At 43.0% G+C, this 12,003-nt stretch overlaps 1 protein-coding gene across 4 annotated transcripts in view; it reads left to right on the top strand.

Annotated features, from left to right (window-relative positions):
- The window catches only part of SNX10 (sorting nexin 10), a 61,592-nt gene that overhangs the window by 10,235 nt on the left and 39,354 nt on the right, over positions 1 to 12,003 (top strand). The window lies entirely within an intron of this gene.

The following is a 12,003-nucleotide window of genomic DNA, read 5'->3' as shown; positions in this document are numbered from 1 at the left end:
ATGAAATTGACTGTAGTAAAGACTTTGGGATAGTTGGCTGTCTACTTAGGGAAAAATGAGATATGCCTCACACTATTCACACAAGTAAATTCCATTTAGATTAAAGATTAAATGTCAAAACTAAAATTATAGATACTAAAATGCTCATATACATATGTAAGATGATTTAAAAAAATAATCTGAGGAGGAAAGGCCTCACCAAATTTAATAAAACTCAGAAACTCTAAAGGAAAAAAGTGGTCTAACTTCAGGAAAAAGGTGTCATAAAGTTAAAAGGCAGAGACAAAGTAGTAAAGCAAATAGTTGCAATAGGTATAATGGGACTCTTAGGAATCAATAGAAAAAAATCCAGTAGAAATACAGGCCAAGGCTATTAATAGGTTGTTCACATGTGAATATTAAAATGTTAAACCTGAGTAATAATCAGATAAGTGTGGATTAAAAACAACAAAGATACCAATTTTGCTTAGGTTGATCACATCTAGTGTTGGTCAGGGTGTGGGAAAATAGATTGTCACCATATACTTTTGTGGGGAGTCTAAATTGGTACAACCTTTTGGAAAGGTACTTTGGCAGTGTTTAGGACATTAAAAACTTTGCATTCTTTCTGATGCATCAGTTCCATTTCTAGGACTTTATCCCTCAGAAATACTTGCCTGCTTGGTAAAGGAGGACATTGCTATAAACGAGCTGATATGGAGAATATCCCTTATATATTTAAGTAATGAAAGCATCGTGCAGAACAATAGGTATAGTATGATCTCATTTTTTTAAAAAAATATTATTTCTGAAAGGATATAGTCCTAGTTATAGATAGTTGTTGCCTTTTGGAGAGTGGGATTAGGAAGGGAATGGTAACATGGAGGATTTCATCAATAGAAGCCTATTTCTTTTAAACTTTTAAATTTTGAAATAAGTTTAAACTTACAGAAAAAGTACTAAAATAATAAACCTCTTATTTTTAAGAATAATAAGTATGTCCCTAACCAGTTTGGCTCAGTGGATAGAGCATCGGCCTGGGAACTCAGGGATCCTGGGTTTGATTCCGGTCAAGGGCATGTACCTTGGTTGCAGGCACATACCCAGTGGGGAGTGTGCGGGAGGCAGCTGATCGATGTTTCTCTCTCACAGATGTTTCTAACTCTCTATCCCTCTCCCTTCCTCTCTGTAAAAAATCAATAAAATATATTTAAAAAAAAAGAATAATAAGTATGTAGTACTAAAAAAAAAAAAAAAAAAGAAAAGAAAAATGGTGCCCTGTCCAGTTGTTCAGAGCATTGGCCTGTGGACTGAAGGGTCTCAAGTTCAATTCCCAGTAAAAGGGCACGTACCTTGGTTGCAGGCACATACCCAGTGAGGAGTGTGCGGGAGGCAGCTGATCGATGTTTCTCTCTCACAGATGTTTCTAACTCTCTATCCCTCTCCCTTCCTCTCTGTAAAAAATCAATAAAATATATTTAAAAAAAAAGAATAATAAGTATGTAGTACTAAAAAAAAAAAAAAAAAAAAAAAAGAAAAGAAAAATGGTGCCCTGTCCAGTTGTTCAGAGCATTGGCCTGTGGACTGAAGGGTCTCAAGTTCAATTCCCAGTAAAAGGGCACCAAAAAAAAAAAAAAATACTTAAGCATGCCTATGATAGAAAATGACATAAGTGATCTACCGTCTCATGGGTCTTCTGGGTCCCTCTCTCTGCCACTCAGCCCTGTTTCTCCCAGAGGCTCCTGAGTCTTTTCCCTCCATGGCTGTGGATATTCCCAGCTCCTCTCTCAGACTTACAACCCAAAGGGTCCAAAGTGCAGAGCAGAACAGGGGGCTTTGTATGTAGGGAATTTACGCTCCTTAGAAATTATAAAGACACACACACAAAAAAGGGTTTGCTATTACCGATGATTAACTTCTCTTTTCTTACTGACATAGCAGCTCTTCTTATTGTACAGTGGCATTTGGAAGGGCTGGGAGAAGGCAGTTGTTTCCACGACACCCCAGGTCACTGCTTGGGGGGTTTGGGGGTTGGGGAGTGTCACCATAGCTCTGGGTTCCGGTGTCTCGGAGTAGGAGACCGGAGCCTGTTAAACAGCTATTTATGGATGCTCAGAACCTGAGATCTCGTCTCCTTCTGCCCAAACACACATGAAAACTCAGGAAATCAACTTAATGATTTACAAGGTACAGACCGGATGCTGGCTTTTCCTAGTCAGCTCATTTTCCTGATGGTTGAGAAGCATTGGGAAACTATGACCTGTTTTGGGAGAAGTTTGCCAAACAGTGTGCAGATAACACGTGTCAAATGCCCTTGGATTACAGGCAGTACTTCAGGCAAATGGTTGAAGGAATAATAACTTTGGCATTTTACCTACTTTTAAAAGGACTTTCTTCATGTCTTAGCGTAGCCTTCTTGGGCCAAGGCCAGGCCGTGGACGTAAATGATTTGCTGCGGCGGAAAGTGTGTTTCCTATGCATGGGCTGGGTTTCAGAGCGTCAAGGTTTAAAATGTTCTGCTTCTGTAAACATCACAATCCCATCTGACAAACATACTTGGAGAGAATTTTTATTTAAAGGAATAAGTGCTCTGGGATCCTAAGGAAGAGACCTCAGCAGTTTTCCCCTCTGGGGTTTGGAAAAGTCTAGAACCGATAATAGAGAGTCACCATCGCTGACAGTGAGCTCCAGGCACACACCTTCATCTTTGCTGAGCAGATCCATGAAGCAGGCAGTTACCCCCTTTTCATTCATGGGGCAACTGAGGCACAGAGCAGTTGACTCCCCTTGGAGAAGGGCAGAATAAGAATTCGCAGTGAGGCCGTTTTGCGTGGGACGAATCTACTGCCTTTCTCAGTCATAGTGTCCTTCCTACTCCTTCTCAAAACTGAAAATCTTACTCAAAACTGAAATCTGCCTGTGGCTTGCTCCTCAGATCGCTTGCCCGTTCTCCATGTCTGGACTGGTTGTCACTTTGGGAAGACGTGAACTTGACCCGTGGGTTACGAGCCCTGGTGTTGCTGTCCTCACAGAAACCAAAATTGCCTCCGCAGCGGCAGCTCTTTGCGACAGAGGCTGCCACTCTGGACTTTGTGGAAGATCGTTATTTCCAGAGTGTCACAATGCTCTTCCTTTTCGAAACAGAATTTATCACCCAGTGGAAAAGAGGAACATTGAATGCTGACTTTTGTCTCTAATTTGCATACCCTTTTTATTTTTTTAAATCCTCATCCCAGGACATGCTTAGAGAGAAGGAAGAGAGAGAGAGAGAGAGATATCAATGTGAAAGAGAAATAACCATGTGAGTGAGAGAGAAACAACCATTGGCTGCCCTCCCCACGCACACCAACCAGGGATCTAACCCGCAATCCAGGCATGTGCCCTGACCGGGAATCAAACCGGCAACCTTTGGGTGCACAGGAGGATGCTCAACCGATTGAGCCACTCCAGCCTGGCACCTGGACCCTTTTCTTATCTCAGCCCCAAACTGTTGTCCAAATGCCTGAAGACTGTTCTGTGTGGATGTCCAATACCATCCCACCTTGTTCTGAGCTGAGCTCATCTTCTTTCCTTCTTACCTCTAATAAACAGCCCCCTTTCCAACTTCCTCCTCTGCCAGTGACACCATTCTTCTTCCAGTCACCTGTTGGTGAGTCATCCTTGATGCCCTTTTCACCCTTGTGCTGTGTCCAAGTTCTTCTTTATGTGTGTATGTGTGTGTGTGTGATATTTAAATAGACTTGAGCAGTTTTAGGTTCACAGCAAAATTAAGGGTAAGTACAGGGAGGGGAGATCTTATCTACTACCTGCGTCCCTCCCCCATTATCAGCCTCAGCAGTAGAGTAGTACATATATTATTACAACCAGTGAACCTACATTGACGTATCATCATCCTCCAAAGTCCACACTTTATATCACAATAAGGTTCGCTCATTGTGTTGTACACTCTATGGGTTTTGACAAACGTATGACATATGTCCACCATTATAATATCGCACAGAGTAGTTTCACTGCCCCCCAAATTACCTTCTTGCAGTATTACTTCCTTGCAATAGTCTGCAACACAGTCCCTCTACTCCTGGAGGCTTGGGCCCCTCCATCGCCTGAAAGTGGTATTCCTTCTTAATCACCCCAGGCGTGTCCTAACACAAGCCCCGAAGCCTCATTTAACCCTCCCTCTCCCATGAAACCCATCCCTCTCCGTTCTCCTTATTTCCTGTTATTTCCTTTGACACACACAGGGAGCTTTGGATTACAAGCGAATGTGCTTCATATCTGCATCTGGACATCTGTAGGTCTTAGAACTCAGAGAGTTAAAACAGTACCCCTCCCAGGACCAAACCTGGAATGATGATTACTTATTGAATTGATTTGTCATTATTGTCGAGTTATTCATTAGTTATCCTTTATAGCTAAAGAACCTAAATAGTTCTTTTTTTTTTTTTTAAATATATTCTATTGATTTTTTACAGAGAGGAAGGGAGAGAGATAGAGAGTTAGAAACATCGATGAGAGAGAAACATCGATCAGCTGCCTCCTGCACATCCCCCACTGGGGAAGTGCCCACAACCCAGGTACATGCCCTTGACCGGAATCGAACCTGGGACCTTTCAGTCCGCAGGCCGATGCTCTATCCACTGAGCCAAACCGGTTTCGGCAATAGTTCTTTTTATTTATTATTATTTTTAAACAGTTCTTTAGAAATATTTTTATTGATTTCAGAGAGAAAAGGAGAGGGAGGGAGAGAGAGATAGAAACATCAAAGATGAGAATAATTGATCAGCTGCCTCCTGCACGCTCCCTACTGGGGATCTAGCCTGCAACCCCAGGCATGTGCCCTTGACCAGGAATTGAATTGTGACCTCCTGGTTCAAAGGTTGATGCTCAACCACTGAGCCACATTAGCCGGGCCTAAACAGTTCTTTACTACACTTTCTCCGGTATTACCTCCTTTCCAAGGATGAGAAGGTCATTTCCAGATCTTTGGCTGTTGGTTCCCAGGTTCATAAGAAGGGCAGAACTCTACCCCCACTTCACATTGCTAAGGCATTCGAGACATTAGTAATTCAATTTATTGCTTGGTATTCTCCACTAAGTGCTATCTTTTAAGTATTTATTTCTGAGGAGGATGCCGTGTTAGATGGTGGTGGTACTTGTGGTTACTAAGAGTGAGGGCTGCCCTGGATGGATAGGCTCAGTTGGTTAGAGCATTGTGCCAATACACCATGACTGCGGGTTTGATCCCTGCCAGGGCACATACAGGAACCAACCAATGAGTGCATGGATGGTTAGAACAACAAGTCCCCCCGCCCCCCCTCCCCAGATAAATGGGGAAAAAAGAAGAGTGATGGCTTTCCTGAGTTCAGATCCTGGCTCCTTCACTTAACCAGCTGCATGACTGCATGACCTTGGGCACTGTTTCTGTATTTGTAAAACTGGGATAATAAGACGTGGTTTTGGGGCTTTCTTGAGGATTAGATGTGATTATTCATATTGCAAGCTTCACACAGTGTCTGACATGTAGACAACAATCAGTTATTTTTAGTTTGATTGCTATTTTTGATTATTAATGGTGTAATTTTAACACTGTTCCCCCAATCTCATCCTCCACAATGCAGTGGAGTTAAGTCAGGAGGAAAGATAGAAAACAGTAGAGGACGATATGTGGCCTTCAAGACATTCCACTCTGGGTTCTTACTGGCTAAAAAGCTTTCTTTTTTTTTTCACAGGCACGTGGTTAACCATGAGTGGGAGGAGGTGGGCTGGCAGGGGAGGCCGGTGTTGGTCTTGTGCCCATCCTCCCAGCCCATGTGGCATGGCTGCTTAGAAACTTGATGGTGCTGCAGAAATGGAGAAAATTGGCTGGGGTTAATCCAATCAAATTTAATGGACCCAGTATTTATTGAGCACCTGCTATCTGCCAGGCACTCTGCTAAGTGCTAGAGTTATAAAGAATAATGACTTGGACAAGGTCCCTGCCCTCATAGGACTTTTGAGAAGACAGACGATAAACAAGAAAATAGACGAACAAAATAATAAGAACCGCCCTGGCCTGTTTTTCTCAGTGGTTAGAGCATTGGCCCACGGACTGAAGGGCCTTGGGTTTGATTCCCAGTCAAGGGCACATACCTCAGTTGCAGGTTTTATCCTCTCCGCCCCCCTTGCTATCCCCTCCCCCATCAGAGTGTGCAGGGGGCAACCAATCGATGTGTCCTGCTCACGTCACTGTTTCACTCCCCCTTCTACCTCCCCCCGCCACTCTCTCTAAAATAATATCAACAGAGAAAATATCCTCAAGTGAGGATAAAAACAAACAAACAAACAAAACTATGATCAATTCTAAGGAGAAAATAAAAGGGAAGCTAGAGCCGTACTGGGGGAGTTTGCTTTAGTGGGTGGTCAGGGAAGGCCCCTCGAGGAGGTGGCATTTAAGCCAAGACTTGAAGGATGGGAAGGAGCCACCGTGGTGGGTGGGGTGTGGGAGGTGGGACGACGGTCAGAAGGAACAAGAGGCCTGTGGTGGGAGTTGTGGCGCTAACCTGGTTAGGGCGCGTGGACACTGAGTGGGCAGAAGAGAGACAAAGCGTTGGTTGGAGGGCAGAGGAGTGTGGTTCGTAGGGGTTGTGCAAATACAGACGCTGGAACGATGGTTTTGTCAATTTTTCTATCAGTACACCCGAGGGGGCATGCGCAGCACTCCTGGAGTGGGACTGTTGGGGTGCGGGTGATGGGGAAGACTTGGGTATGTGTGATCATTTGAAATGAGCCCTCCTGATTTGGACATACCTCACCTTCTCCCTGCTCCCCACATTGACAAGCACTGCTCTTCCTGATCCAGCCACTGACCCAGTCTTGAGATCTGGGAACATTATATCTCTTTTCTTTCTTTTTTTTTGGATATATTTTTATTGATTTCAGAGAGGCAGGGAGAGGGAGAAAGAAAAACATCAATGATGAGAGAGAATAATTGATTGGCTGCCTCCTGCACACCCCCTACTGGGGATCCTCCCACAACTCGGGCATGTGCCCTTGACTGAAATCGAATCTGGGACCCTTCAGACGTTGCTCTATCCACTGAGCCAAACCAGCTAGGGCTCTCTTTTCTTTATTTTATTTTTCAACGATAGTTGATATTCAATATTATTTTATATTAATTTCAGGTGTATGGCATAATGATTAGACAACCATCTCCTTTCCAAAGTGGTCCCCCTAATTTCAAGCACCCACCTGTACACAGTTATTACAATATTATTCCCTATGTTGTCCTTTATACATCTCTTTTCAGTTACATTTTGTAGGGTGATAGAGGCACACCGTAGGAACACGGACTTCTGTCGAGTGGTGAGAACATTGGCATGGCATTGAGGTTGAGTCACTAATTGGACCACTGTGTGACCCACTTAAATAAAGACTGTGTTGTCTCTTAATAGAAAAGTTATTGTTCACATAACTTTGGAGACGTCCTTTAAGATCTTAATGCATGTGGACGTCATCCTTTTGTTAAGAGAGGCGGTGCGGGGGGAGGAGAGAACAACCTCTGGCATTCGGGAGTCCTCAGTTTGCGTCTGAACCACAGTGCATGGCTTTCGGGGGTCATTTAACCTCTCTGGGTATTGGTGTCCTGTTCTTAAAAATAAGGCAAACAAGTCCTGCACTGCCTGCCCCACTGACTGTCACGAGACAATGCTGTCTCCGAGTATCAGGAGATAAAAGTTACTTAAAAATTAAATCTTGGTTGCATACATAATGGCCGATATGCATATGATGGCCAGGATGTAATTCATAACCACAGAAGAGAGCTTCTCCCTGCTCACAGATGACTGGCCTCTAGAGTAGTCCAAAGGAGCATATTTTTTGTAACTCTGCAGTAGGAAGGGGAGCTCTAAGTGTGGTGCAAAACCTAGAAGCCATAAGGAAAAGATTGATCAAATTCATTACCTGAGAAGAGTCAGCATAGTAAAAACCCTGAAAGCAGAACAAAAGACAGATTACAAATTGGAAAAATATATTTTCGCTTCATGTTAGATATTAAGGATTCATTTCCCTAATGCATAAGGAACTACAACTCGTAAGGAAAAGAACCTAACTCTGTAGGAAAATGGTCAAAGGATATGAACAGACAACCCATATAAAATAAATTCATGCAACACATTTAAAAAAAATTCAATTAAATGAAATTTCACTTATCTGGGATTGGCGAAGATAAAAAAAATGTGAAGCCCATCCATGTTAGGAAGGATGTGGGCAAACAGAACTCACACATACATGCTTGGTGAATGCGTATTAGTTTTCCGCAGGGGGCATCTTGCCAGTGTCTGTCAGAGTTAATAATTCATTTGGTCTTACTTGACTCAGAAATACCACTTACAGAAGTTTATAGGCATCTACTGAGCACTGTTTATGATAGCAAAAGAATGTCTCTCTGTGGGGGCTGGTGGGATGAGTTACGTTGTGTTTGCACCGTGTGGAATAGTCTGTAGCCACAAAAAGAGAACAAGAACATTGTGGATAGCTGTGGAGCAGTCTCCATTGTTAAGAGTGAGCCCAAGCCAGTTTGGCTCAGTGGCAGTGGTTCTCAACCTTCTGGCCCTTTAAATACAGTTCCTCATGTTGTGACCCAACTATAAAATTACTTCCGTTGCTACTTCATAACTGTAATGTTGCTACTGTTATGAATCGTAATGTAAATATCTGATATGCAGGATGGTCTTAGGCGACCCCTGTGAAAGGGTCGTTCGACCACCAAAGGGGTCGCGACCCACGGGTTGAGAACTGCTGGGATAGAGCATCGGCCTGTGGACTAAAAGGTCCCGGGTTCGATTCCTGTCAAGGGCACATGCCTGGGCTGTGGGCTCCATCCCCAGTAGGGGGCATGCAGGAGGCAGCCAGTCAATGATCTCGCTCATCATTGATGTTCCCATCTCTCTCTCCCTTTCCTTTCCTCTCTGAAATCAATAAAAAATATATTTAAAAAAAAAGAGTGAGGCATAGGAAGGACTGTGTGTGATACTACTATTTACAGAAAAGGAGGGGGACAAATAATAAATATGTGTATATACTTGCATATGCATAGAATGTCTTTGGAAGGATAAAAGAAATGACTAGGAGGTAGAGGAAAGAGGCAATTTTTATTTTATACCCTTTTGTATTATTTTATTTTGTAATAGGTGTTACATTTTAAAAATTAATAATAAAATATAAAACAAATTTTGCTTGATTTCCTCAGATTATGAGACATCCACCATGCACAATCACTGTCACAATTCAGGACTATTGAAAGGGGAGACAGTCCTTCAAAGAGCTCTTGGGCAATTTGGGGACACAGGATGATCAGAGGCCAGTGGAAGGGGCTGGTGCAGATGAACTATGATGGGGATTCAGTTCTATAGTTGTCAGGAGACCACTGTGTTCAAGGTTTATATACAAAGATTGTGGTAGGCAGAATAATGGCCCCCAAAGGTGCCTGAGCCCTAATCCCCAGAACCGGTGGACATGTTTTCTTAGATGGTGAAAAGGACTTTGCAAATGTGGTTAAGTTAAGGGCCTAGAGATGGGGAGGTTATGCTGGGTTGCCAGCTGGGCTCAGTCTAATCACTGGGTCCCTAAAAGCAGAGGACCTTTCCTGGCTGTGGTCAGAGGGAGATGCGGCCGCAAAAGAAGGGTCAGAGAGATGAAAGGTCAGAGAGAGGAAGTGATGATATGTTGCTGGCTTTGAAGATGGAGAAGGAGATTGGTGCATTTGCTTTCCCTTGATGACTAATGAGGTTGAACATCTTTTCATGTGCCATTTGTAAATCTTCCTTGGAGGAATGTCTATTCAGGATCCTTTTCCTACTTTTGAATTGAGTTAGTAGCCATTATTATTATTAGTTATTATTATTATTTATTATTATACCTTTGTTGCCAGCAGGACAAAGAGACCTTGGTTCTTGTCTTCTTGAAGGAAATATTTCAATCAAGAGACAAAGTGCAGCAAAGCAAGCAAGAATTTATTGGCTGCAATAAGAATACACTTAGGACAGTGAAACTAGGAAGGGCTTGGCATAGAAGCAGCAACAGGAGAGCCTAGGCTGGGATGCTTTGGCTCACTGGGAAGCCAGAGAAAAAGACCCTGGAGACAGGTTCAGGGGGTTTAGCCTGGGATGAGCTGCTGCTGCCCATCGCTCCCCTGGTTGCAAGTCTCGTGGGGTCCCTTAGAGGGAAGACTAGGGGGAAGGGAATGGCATGGGCGTGCTCTGCTGAGGGAGAATGCACACTGGGTCCTTTGCATTGAGGGCATTTCTCTCTCTTGCAGGTGGAAATCTTACGGGAAGGTCTCAGCAGAGGGTCTCAATAGAATATTCATTAGCTTTTCCGCTGTGCTCTTTCAGAGTCATGGTCTCTGCTGATTGGTCAGCACCAGGGCGGTGAGGGATGGGGGTGTCATTAGTCAATGAAGCTGGTCCTGAGGCAGCCACAGTGTCACTTGTCTGGTTTTGCAGCTTTCCTGGGCCTGGAGCTGAAATACAACTGAGGTCTAGAAGTTATCCTTAGGGAGGTAAAGGTCAGGGGGTCTAAACCGCGTGACCAACAATGGGCTAGAGGCGAGGTCCTTGTTTTCCCAGTTTTGCCCCTTGCTAGGCATCCGGGGCTTTCTGCCCTGGTGACCTTCTGTACCTGGCCCTCGTCCTTGCTCTGCTCATGTCTAACTGCCTATTACAGCTTGATTGAGGTGTAACTGGCAAAATGTACAATGTGATGATTTGAGATATGTATACATTGTGAAAGGATTCCCCCATAAAATTAACACATCCATTACCCCACTTATTCTCCTTTTTATTTGTTTTTAGTGAGAATATTTAGGTTCTACTCACTTAGAAAATTTCAATTTTACAGTACAGTATTATTAACTATAGTCACCATATTATACATTAGGTCCTGAAGTCTTTTTGTTATTGAGTTGTAAGAGTTCTTTCTATATTCAAGTCTCTTATCAGATATAGGATCTGCAAATATCTACTCCCATTCTGTGCATTGTCTTTTCACATTCTTGATGGTATCCTTTGAAACACGAAATTTTTAATTTTCATGAAGTCTAATTATCTATTTTTTCTTTTTTTACTCATGCCTTTGGTGTTATATCTAAGAATTGTTTGCTAAATATAAAGGCCTGTATTCTTTTAAGAGTTTCACAGTTTTTGTTTTTATGTTTAGGTGTTCGATTCATTTTGAGTTAACTTTTACATATATGGTATAAGGTAGGGGTCCAACTTCACTCTTTTGCATGTGGCTATCCACTTGTCCCAGCACCATTTATTGAAAAAACGATTATTTTCCCATTGAATGGTTTTGGCACCTGTGTTGAAAATCAGTTGCCCATAGAGATATGGGCTTATTTCTGGACTCTCAGTTCTATTCTATTGACCTATTTGTTTATCCTTATGCCAATTGCACACTGTCTTGAGTATTGTTGCTTTGTAGTAAGTTTTGAAATCAGGAAGTGGGAGTCCTTCTACTTTGTTCTTCATTTTCAGGATTGTTTTGGCTGTTCTGGGTTGCTTTTAGGTAGATATGAATTTTAGAATCAGCTTGTCAATTTGCACAAAGAGGTCAGCTGGTATTCTGATAGAGATTGCATCAAGTCTGTAGATCAGTTTAGGGAGAATTGCCATCTCAACAAAGTCTTCTAATCTATGAACATGTGACCTTTTTCCACTTATTTAGATCTTTAATAGTTTTTTAAAAAATCCTCACCAGAGGATATGTTTATTTATTTTTAGAGAAAGAGGATTGGGGGTGGGAGGGGGGAGAGAGAGAGAGAGAGAGAGAGAGAGAGAGAGGAAGGAAGGAAGGAGGAAGAGGAGGAGGAGGAGGAGGAGGAGGAGGAGGAGGAGGAGGAGGAGGAGGAGGAAGAGGAGGAGGAGGAGGAGGAGAAGGAGAAGAGAAGAGAAAAATCTACTGGTTGCCTCTTTTAAGCACCCCCACCAGGAATGATCCCACAACCTAGGTATGTGCACTGATTGGGAACTGAACCCACAGCCTTTT

This window comes from Myotis myotis, unplaced genomic scaffold (genome assembly GCF_014108235.1).
Source record: "Myotis myotis isolate mMyoMyo1 unplaced genomic scaffold, mMyoMyo1.p scaffold_m19_p_11, whole genome shotgun sequence".
In the NCBI taxonomy this organism is placed as follows: Eukaryota; Metazoa; Chordata; class Mammalia; order Chiroptera; family Vespertilionidae; genus Myotis; species Myotis myotis.
The sequence above is the reverse complement of the archived record's forward strand: the minus strand, read 5'-3'. Positions and strand labels throughout refer to the sequence as shown.